The sequence below is a fragment of the Papaver somniferum genome, chromosome 10 (genome assembly GCF_003573695.1).
Source record: "Papaver somniferum cultivar HN1 chromosome 10, ASM357369v1, whole genome shotgun sequence".
Taxonomy (NCBI): domain Eukaryota; kingdom Viridiplantae; phylum Streptophyta; class Magnoliopsida; order Ranunculales; family Papaveraceae; genus Papaver; species Papaver somniferum.
Genome location: NC_039367.1, coordinates 100,635,127 through 100,646,849, shown reverse-complemented (window position 1 = coordinate 100,646,849; position 11,723 = coordinate 100,635,127).

Genomic DNA, 11,723 nt, shown 5'->3' with positions numbered 1-11,723 from the left:
GTAAATGATGTAATCGGTCCTGGTAACTTATGTGTGACCGATAACAAGTATTCAACCGATCCTAGTGATTGATAGAACCCACTGAACCCATGTTTGTGATTTGATATTTGATAAATCACATAGTGATCTTGGAATACAGGTGAACCGATTCTAACTTGTTTGGAAGTATGGTATAACCGATTCCAAGATTGTAAGTCCATGTGAATATGCATAAGTATTTACAGAGAAATGATGTCAACATGCTTTGAACACAGACAGTAAATCTTATCATTTATTTTTCAAAGATATTCCTTAGTACTCAAGGAGATCTTGTGCCGAAATAAATTGAGAATCTTTTAATTAAGGTTTTTGGTTCTATATGCTTTAATTATCGGTAATTAAATATATATAGAGAGAGAGAGAGAGAGAAAGAGAGGGAGAATAAAAATTAGTAATGTGCATTTACTAATTGGAGACTTTCTATTGGGATATTCCGGAAATTTTGGACAAGCATTTATTGGAATTATGAAAACCGAATTTCGCTATTCATTGCATATCTTGAAAATATTTTCGGTTTTGGAATTCCTTGGTGTCCAAACATCCTTGGTCTATAAATACCTAAGTTTGCATTTCTAGCAAACTATCTTAAGAGCCAGGAAAACTTCATCTTTTTGTTGTTTCTGGTGGAGCCGTCCATTCGGAGAGGAAAGTACCTTAATTAGGCGAAATCCCTTACGACCGCTCGTTTAAAGACTTATGTGGGATCAAGAAGCTCTACGAGTACTGTTTGTGGGAAACTAGATAATTTCTGTGTTATTAGTTTTCGTTTGATTTGATTGACTAACAGTTGTTGAAACTTTGATTGCACCTAGTTTGTTTATTCTTGAGAATCTTCTCTTCTTATATAAGATTCACTCAAACTAGATCTCGTACCCATAGACAATCACACAAAGTGTGAATACCGATTTATTGCATTGTCTCGAATTTGTCCATAGACGATCACTTTTGATAAGAGGACTTATAGGTGGATAAATAAAAGATTGTGGTGTATTTGGGTACCCTCGTCTTTTCAATTGTTTTTAGAGCAGGCAAACATGAAAAAATCTAACAATCTGTGTTTGGAGCGATCCAACCTATAAGACTGGAATCTAAAAATGGTTTTTATTGAAATGGTTTTTAGTCTAAAAATGGTTTAGTATAAATCTCCTCCTCGGGGCTAAAGATCAATTTGTAAACTAGGCGCAAATCTAATTGAAAACTTAATAAATCTTATCTAGATAATGTACATGCATAATAGTTTTAAGATAATATACATTTCTAGCAAAATTAGAGTTAAATTGTGTTTAGTCTTAGTCATATGATCTTCTAATCTAGCAGCTAGATTAGAAATCCACGTCAGCTAGGGTAACCACCTAAGTCCTAAGGGATGGCTAATCTAGCAGCTAAACCCTGAATAGAATAGCGTCCAACGCTGAACAGTACAACGTCCAGGTGACTGCTGAATATAACAGCGTTTAACCTGGTCAACTAGGTTGACAACGCTGAACGAATCAGCGCCTGGAAATCAAGTTTTCTTCCTCGCAGAACCCCCTCTCCCTCAGTTCTTCCCCATTTTATTTCTTCACTCAAACACCCAAAAATACATGTTGAAGATCAATGATTCTAGAAATTTGTTTCTCAAATCCTTCCGTGGGTTTGTTTTCCATCGAATTCTTGATCGTTTGAAAGTATTTTCATTCAATTCCGTCCACGAAATTGATTGAGGTAAGGATTTAAATTTTTAGGTTTTTTTTTTTTTTTTTGATTATGATGAAAATTTGATGAAACTGATGATTGATAGTTGATATAATGCATGATTTAGATGATATGTTTACATGATTTAAATTTTAGGTTTATGGAACAACAATGTTCATTCTAGATTGGAGCTCGTCAACTTGTATGGGAGAAGACATACAAAATGGCTACAACTTCATGTTCCTCATCTGGCAGATCTACATCTTCTTCAGTACCATCTATCCAATACCAAATACCAATCAATCCAAATGGAGCTACTACATCACAAGACCTCACATTAGGTGGTAATTATGAATGGGATACATGTCAACGATTTTACACCCCTACGATCGAAGATGGATCTACTTCATCACAATATCAACAACAAAGAAATGAATTTACTGCGTTGTTGGTGGAAAGCGAGACTAACATTGTTTATGATACTCAGTTCGTCCAACAACAATCCCATAATTTATTTGACCTGAGTTAAATTACTTGTTGTAGTGTTTAAAGTACTTACCTTAGTGTTTATGAAACCATATGGAGTGTTATTTGTTTTTTATGGAGTGTTATAATTTTTAAGTGTTATTTATTTTATGGAGTGTTATTTGTTTTTTGTGGCGTGTCTTAAGTTTTTTTTTTATGGTGTTATAAAAGCTTTATGTTTTCGTTGTATTAGGTACATTATGCAGAGAGCTTTGAAAAGAACTTTGTTCGGCCTTCCGGATGATGAACATGATATTGAGACGAATGTTGTAGCAGTGGCTACGCTTTTGGAGACGCAGAGGAGGCATGGAATACATCAACCTGTCTCGAATGAAGTCAAGAACCGTCAGACGGTGCACAGAAAACATGTAGATGTGGATGCTCGTATGATGCATCAATACTTCAACTTCAATTGTATGTATGGGCCACAGAAGTTCAAAGGTCGGTTTGCTTTGCCTCGTCCACTTTTTCTGAGAATTCCAAATCCGGAAGACATATCAACCCGACTTCAACCCAGCGGTGAATAATGATGATGGAGCTGGTACTTCCACTCAACCTACTCAACAGACTCAAGCTACTCAAGACAATAAAGCTCATAATATGGATGAAGATTTGGAAAATATGGCAAGGTTTGGTAGCTCCTCATCTACTCATAATTCTGAAACCTAAGACATATCTCGTAGAAGACGTTGTTTCGAACAAACAAATGGCGTTAGATGTGGGGGGAGAGATCAAGGAAATAAAATGGCTCGTGAGGCTAAAGCATCACAGAAAGTATATGAAAAAAATGGATAAACTCATCGAACTTCTTGAAAACGCACAAGTACAAAGGAAGGCCAAGTATGAAACAGAGGAAGAGTACCTGAAGAAGAACATGGAAAACTCTAAAATCTTGGCACAAACACAACAAAGAGAAGCTGACATGAAGATCCTACTTCAAAACTTGAATGAATTAGAGGATTGGGAGAAACCCGTCTACAAAATATGGAAGAACGAGATTTTGGTCCGTCATGGATTGCCACTTTATCCCCTAAATTAAAGTGATATATTAGTAATAATTTAAATTATTTAGAATTAAGATTTCAATTTCAATGTACTTTTTTTATAGGATTTCAATTTCAATGTACTTTTTTATGTTTTAAGTTATTTTAGTTTTAATTTATTTTTTTAATTTCTTCAAAAAACATTGTAACCTTGTGTTTGCAATGTAATGGAAGATTTCCCTTACTTTGGTACATTCTCAAATTTTGAAACAAATAACCATTGAAACACATTTCCAAACGTTTAGAAAATCAAATTCTGAAGAAAAAAAAAGTCGTTGGTGAAAAAAAGGTCAAGCGATGAATGGTGCAGCGCTAACCTATAGCGTTGAATGGAACAACGTCCAGGAAAGCGTTGAATAGTTCAGCGCTGATACCCTGGAATATTCGCGGAGCGCTGAATCGTTCATCGTTGGGACCACTTTTTGAACGCTGAATCATTCAGCATTTCAATCTCGCTTCTAGTTGAACTGCGAGCACTTGCTAGGAGAGAGAAGTAGTGTTAAATTTTGAACCCCACCTTTTTTTTTATTTGCAACATTTTTTGGCCAATGTAGCAGTTCAATCTAGCCCATAGGGGTTAGCCTTAACACATAGTGATTCTTTTCCTTGTTTGTCTGTCTAATTGGTATTATTGTTACCGTCTATTTAGACACTATTTAACTCTAATTACTACTCCATAAGCAACCTAAGGAAAAGAAGAAAGCAACCTTACAACGAAAAAAGATGTTGCAGACCAAAAGTTCACTTGAGAAATTCACGAATATGTAATACACAGAAGCATTTTTTTTACAGGGGAAAAAGATTGAGAAGAAAAAATGTTACAATTTGACGATTTGTTTAGTGGAAGGTGGAGGAGGTTAAGTTCCTCAATCCCACTACTGATTAGTCAGACATATGTGAATTTATTGGAATAAACATTGTGATGCAGTGAACCTAATCAAATGATCTTTTTCAAGTTTCGTTTTCACTCACCTAACTCCCAAAAACAGAAGAAGAAGATTTGTAATGTGATTGATATCATATTTCAAGATTTGTAATTCTAAATTGATTGATATCCATTCCTTATACTTGAATAATTTGATCAATCATCCAGTTAAAATAGTGAGGTAAAGTAATTAATTAATCACTAAAGATCTTAGAAATTTCCACCAATCGAAGAAGGGCATTTTCTTACTCCTTTTTCTATGATTTAGTCTACTATTCATCAATCTAATACTAGTAGTCTGCCTCATTCGAAGGTTACGTTGCTTCCAGTATTTATTAAACATGAATGGGTAAAGTTTCTGCGATTATTTGATTAGTCAAAATGACTAATTAGGTTTGATTTAAGATACATGGATACCTTGTATCAGTTTACAGATATTACATGCAAAACTAGGGTGCAAAAATAATTTCCAGATGAAAGATGGCCATACTAATTTGTGTTCTCTTAATCTCATTTTTTTCCACTGTCATTGCTGTAGTAAATTGACCAGTAGTATTCCCACTCCATACCATGCAATCAGCAGCTCCTCCTATTTCAGGCAGTTCATTAATACTTAAGACACTGTAGGAATGTTCCAGAGATTACCTATAACAGTTGTAGATGGTGGATATTCGATAAAGGCTAAAATCGTAAAATCATAATTGTAGTACTCCTGATCCAACAATCAGATGAGTGTTTAGGCTCATGTCTCTCGTCGAAAGCATGAAATCTCATGCCAGATATCTCTGACTGAGAATGCTGTCTATCAGAGTATATGTGGATACGCAGTCTCTCAGCTGAGGCAACGACATATCTCATAAATACTGAGCAATTTCAGTAATTAATTCTATATAGAACGAACGATTGGGAGGCTCCTAGACAGCTTGCCTGCTAGTATAGAGCGACAATATTTTCAGGATGCAACAATGTTTTCCCTGACTATATAAAGGAGCTATGACGTTTCAACAAGCTCAAATCTCTCAATTATCAGATAATTAATGCTTCTAGACAGCATGCCTGCTAGTATAGAGACATCAATTAATTATCCCTAATCGTTAACTGAATATTCAGCAATATTCTACGATTCTTCGTAATATTTCGTCACTTCAAATTTGTGGTTCTTCTCAGCAGAATTCCACGGGTTAGTGATAAATGTTCAATATACGGGTATCTGAGCAGCTATCGAGTAACCCCCAACTAAAATGGTGCAAGTGTACTCAGCAATAATGCACAAACGAGCACCTGAATGCACAGACGAGCATTCCAAAACACGAAGAAATGATGAACCTATGCAAAATGGGAATAATAATAATATTAATAATAATAAAATATTGGCAAAGGCGCTAGGGGACTAGGTTCACCGGCCGGCCAGTCACGCCAGTCCCACGCCTTATTTCATATTTTATCATGGTGTTTCCTCGTATCAAAGAAATAATAAAATATTGAACAAATCTCCTTCGTCTTAATGAAACTCCCTAGTCTCATGGTGTTTCCTCGTATCAAAGAAATAATAAAATTTAGGAAAGGTGTTGCGGGACTAAGCCCACTAGCCAGTCGGTCATGCCTTAGCCGTGGTCGGTCCCACACCTCATGGCTCCTTATTATTTTATTATTTCCCTCATCCCATGAAAATTCCCTGATTTCATGATATTTCCCTAAACTCATGAAAATTATGTAAAATTAGGGAGAAAACGCACGTGAACGGGCTCATTGGCCGGCCGACCATGTCCTAGCCGTGGCCGGTCCCACACGCCCTTGTCTCATTATTTTAATATTATTAGTTTCCCTCATCCCATGGAAACTCCTTCACTTTAAGGAAACTCCCTAGTTTCAGCAAACTCCTTGAATTCATGAAATTTCCCTCAAATCATGAAAATAATATAAAATTAGGGAAACTCGTGGGACCGAGCCCTAGCCGGTCCCACACATCCTTTATTTTATTATTATTATTTTTTATGTTTCCCTCATCTCATGGAAACTCCTTGATTTCAACAAATTCTTTGGTTTCAACAAACTCCTTGATTTTATTATATTTCCCTAAAATCATGAAAAATATTATAAAATTAGGAAAAGTGCCTTGGGACCGGGATCTTTGGTCGTCCGGCCATGTCTTGGCCATAGCCGGTTCCACACTTCATGATTCCTTCATTATTTTATCATTTATTCCTTCATCTCATGAAGTTTTCCTGGTTTCAGCAAAAATCCCTGATTTCTTCATATTTTCTCAAAATGTTGCTCAAACGTGCATCAGAAAATATCGAAACTCTCAGGACTGAGACAAGGACATTATGGTGACACGGGCATGTCTCCTTGACCGACCAAGGCCGGCCCTGAGGCTTGCAAAGAGCTGGTCCCACGTGTTTTAATAATTTTGACCTAATTTTCTCAATTGCTCATACTGGGTCCAAACTCTTCTCAAACAACTTAGAATTTGCTCAAACGACCATCAGCTGGTCCCACGACCACCAAGATCCGGTCTCATGACCCCTTGGTCAGTCCCTCATCTCTCCATAATTAGGTTTTACTACCTAACGCTCACATGAGCATTATTTAAATAAATGATTAAACCAGCATTTAATCATCCTTTTACCAACTGGTCTTCAAGAGACTTGGGTATTTTGCTCACTTGAGCATCGGGGCGCTACATGGTCGATTCATCATCCCATGTAGCCGGTCCCTCCTTCATTTCATGAATGATTTTCAATAAATCATTAATTTATCATCAATTCAGCAGTTGATCAAAATTAGGGTTTCGAATCCAGAGCTCTGCAAAAACATAACTCTGAGCAGATTCAAACACTAAAAATTTTACGTTGATCCCGTGGTCAAACTTTAATAATTATGCTCGGCTTAGATGTCAGCATCTTAAATCAATATTTGCTCAGATGAGCAACATTTGTTCAAATGAGCAACATTTGCTCACACCAAAGAATATTGGTTCAATTATTAATATTCAACAATTCATCAAATGAGTAACATATGCTCAGATCAAGGGATATCGGTTCAACTATCAATATTCGACGACTCAGAACAATATTTGTTCATTTTAACTATCAACATTTATTCGGCATTGTATTTTTGTCTCAGCAGACATGTTCAATTCATGAGTCTCAGAACATTTGCAAATCACGTTCGACTCGGCAATATAAGGACTCATCGTCCCATAAAGTCAGCAACTAACTCCACGAGATGTCAATCATATCACATGGAGGGATATTAACTAGGGTTTTGGTCTGGCAATCTACGACACGTGTGTTCATGCACATGATGAGAATGTGAGCAAGTCGTGCAATCATTTGAAGGAGTTAGCAAAGTAGTGGATGGAAAATCAACCAAATTTTCGCACGATGAGTAACTGGTTTTGACACGATTTCCCACTTCCCCACTCTTTGACTTCAACAACTGTCACACTTCATGGGATCAAGGTGTTTACAATTCCAGCAATATAAATAAGTCTCTGAATTCTAATTGAAACATACAAGAATTTCTCGACAAGTTCACACAGACAATCTTTCGTCTACACGAACTCATCGTCTGAGCAATCACTCTCAACTGAGGAAAATTCAATCATTCAGAACTTTCTTACGAAAAATACACAACACACCTATAATCTCGATCACTATTGATCTCACACATTTCTCAGCTTCCCTCCTACAGATCAACCCATCCTCTCTTGTGACCAAATTGACTCTGGAGCGGCCATTGTCTTGGTTTAGGCCAGAGTCCTACAGATTGATCTCTCGAACTTAAAGAACTCCCTTATTGCAGTGCATCTGTGTGAGGTTGAGCATTTGCTCGGTTCAAGGAGTCTCCTCCGCACGGTCATCTCCTCAATTCCGTAAAAACCAGCAAATCGTTTTTCCCCATCTACAACAGCTCTTTTACTTGCATGTACCAAACCATGTATCAAACCACCTTTTTTTTAATAGGAAAGATGGATTAAATGTAATTAAGATTAAATCAGAGTTTTGTCTTGCTGGATCAACGTTGCAATCCAGTCAGGAATTATGCTTGAGTACTGAAAACCAATATTCTGAGTTCTTGCAAATTTAGCTAGACTATCTGCTAAATGGTTTGCATCTTTGTGTGAGTAGGTGCAAGAGCAAAAGGGAAAAACACTAAGGATTCCTAATGCATCTTTTATTATGTTGAAGGTTGTCCATTTCATAGCAGTTAAATGGCCATTCACAGCATTAATCATGTTCTGGCAATCGCCCTCCAGATGAATCTTGGTCAGTCCATTTTGTTGGGCCCATATAACTGCTTGTAATAGTGCTTGAGCTTCTGCTTGTTCAGGGTCTATTGTAGTAGATGCACCTCCTCGCAGTCCATTCCAGTCACCTGCAAAATTTCTTGCTATTAGAGCCCATCCAGAAAGACTATTACTGTCAATATGTGAAGCATCAAAATTAATTTTGATAATATCATTATGAGAGGAAGACCAGTAACGGTGTATCTGTCTTGGTACCACATTATTATTATGTTGGGTACTCAAAATACCTTTCCAGTCATTTCTTTGCATTATAATAGAGTTAACAATATTATCAATATTAATCTGCACATTATCAAAAGCTTTGGCACATCTTGCTTTCCATATAGACCACATACAGAAAGCAGTAGTTTTATACAAGTTAAAATCCAGAGTTGTTGAAGTATTCCCAGTTGGAAAAAATTGACTCGCCCGTTGGTGTAAGTCAGTACGAATGAGCTGATTAAACAGAGTACGAATGAGCTGATTAAACAGACTAACATCAATTTTATTTCATACACCCCTCGCAACATTGCAGTTAAGAAGCAACTGTTGAGGACACTCTATATTCTGATCAAAAACTGGACAAGAGGTGTCTTGGTGTCTTGTGATCATTGCTAGTTTTGACCTAGTTGGTAAACACTTATGAATTAATTTCCACATAAAATGGTAAATCCTAGAAGGCGGTTTATGTTTCCAAAAAGATCTCCAGTTGATAAAAAGAGAGTTTTTATTAGGATTTGATAATAATTTATCATTTAAGATCACATTATAAGCAGATTTAACTGTAAATGAACCATTTCTGGTAGGTTCCCATTTTAATATGTCTTCACCTGTAAAATGGATTCTAATCTTTAAGATTCCATTAACTGTTGTATTATCAAAAAGATTGTTAAGGACATCCATATTCCAGCACTTCAGATCATGATTAATTAACTGACTCACTTTCACTGTATTATAGGAGATAAACTTATATGTTATAGGTCTTTGCATATTAGGAATCCAATTGTCTTTCCAAATATGCACAGACTCACGATTACCAATTTCCCAAACATAAATTTTCTTAATTGTTTCCAAACCTGTGCAGATGCCATTCCAGATCCAAGACCCCTGTTTAAAGACATTGTTAGTCAAAGGGGTTAAGTTATAAAAGTACTTACCTCTGAGAAGTTTAACCCATTAATCATCTGGATTGGTAATCATTCTCCAAAAAAGTTTTGCCAGTAAATCGATATTAAGAATCTCAGTTCTTCTCATGTTTAGACCTCCTAATTCTTTTGGTAAAGAAATATCTTTCCATCCCTTTATATAGCAGCCTTTTTCACCCTCTTTCTTTCCCCGCCAAAATCTCATTTGAATACTATCTAGCTTATATTTTAACTCCTTTGGCATGGGAAAAACAACAAGATGATGACTAGCTAAGGTCCATAGCACAGATTGGTTCATAATAGTTCTTCCTGGTGGAGCAAGATAAGTTGGTTTCCACTGAACAAGTCTATTATTAGAGTTATCCAATAAGTGTTTGAAAGAATCAAATTTTCTTTTTTGCAATAATAATGGGACACCTAAATACTTCTCATTTAGGGACATTCTTCTTATTCTGAAAATATTTGCAATCTTTTTTTTCACATTATTTGGGAATTCTTTGCTTAAAGCTAAGGAAGATTTTTCAAAATTGATAGACTGGCCAGAGAGCATACTGAATTGGTCAAGTAAAGTTTCTAGGTTCCTAGCCTCTCTAGTTCTTGCCTTAATGAAAATCAAGCAGTCATCTGCAAAAAAAAAAGAGGTGAGATATAGAAGGACAATGTTTGTTAGCTTTTGAATCCATGAATGAGGTTAACCTTTTCAGCTTGAATCAAACCTCTGGATAAAGCTTCCATACAGAGATTGAAGAGGTATGGAGGGAAGGGATCTCCTTGTCTCAAACCTCTTTAAGGATAATAAACTTTACCAGGAGCACCATTGAGAAGTATAGATGTAGAAATTGTAGAAATACATTGATTAATCATGTTGCACCAATTAGCGGAGAAACCAAGCCTTTTAAGACTATTAAAAAGAAATGACCATTCTATTCTGTCAAAATCTTTTGACATATCTAGCTTAATAGCAACACCACCATCTTTTGCCTTAGTTTTTTTCATTGAATTAATCATCTCATGAGCAATAATAATGTTATCATGTATTAGTCTACCAGATGTGAAAGCTGTTTGTGCTGGTGATATGATCTTATGTAAAACACCTTTTAGTCTGGATGCTAACAATTTAGATATAATCTTATATGTCACATTACATTAACTTATAGGTCTAAAATCCACAACACTTTTGGCACAATTGCTCTTAGGAATTAAAGTGGTGAAATTGTGATTTAGCTGTTTCAAAATATGATGGGAATGGAAGAATGATTATACCATTTTTATTACTTCAGGGCCAACTGTTTCCCACATCAATTGGTAGAAACCAGGTGGAAAACCATCAGGCCCTGGAGTTGTCCATGGCTTCATTTCAAAAACAGTTTTCTTTATTTCCTCACTAGAAGGGATGGCAGTTAACATGGAATTATCCTGATCAGAGATTACAGATTCAATATTACTTTGAAAAAATTCAGGATTAGGTGGATGAGTTGTTCTACTCATGTTACTAAAATGCCTTAGTAACTCAGTCTCAATATCTTCTCTATCATCTAGCCAAATACCCATATTATTCTGTAAGGACTCAATCTGAGTTCTTTGTCTCCTAAATTAGCCTTTTGATGAAAGTAAGCAGCGTTTCTATCATCTAGTAGCATAGCATCATCTTTACCTTTTTGCCTCCAAAAGTCCTCCTCAACATCATACCAATACTTTATATTCTTGGTTAGCTCGTGAATTCTGTTATCATTTTGATTCCTACCATTTCCAGTAATATTAGATAACTGAGATTCTAGATTAGATATTTGGAAAGAGATATTACCAAAGGGTCTTCTTCTATATACCCACAAAAACATTAGTGGTACCCCTTTATCTATCTACCCCCAAAGTTTATATATCTACCCCATCAAATCTATTAAAATCGTGTACCCCCGACCTCGAGTGTAGAACAGAACATTTGTATTTTCTTCTTCTTTTCATAGATGATCCTCGCCTAAATGTTCTTAAATTTCCTCAATTTTATCCATAAACTCCAATTGTTTTTCTTGACTTACCTATAAACCTTCTTTTTCTAGCCAAGAAAAATCCTAAAACCTAAT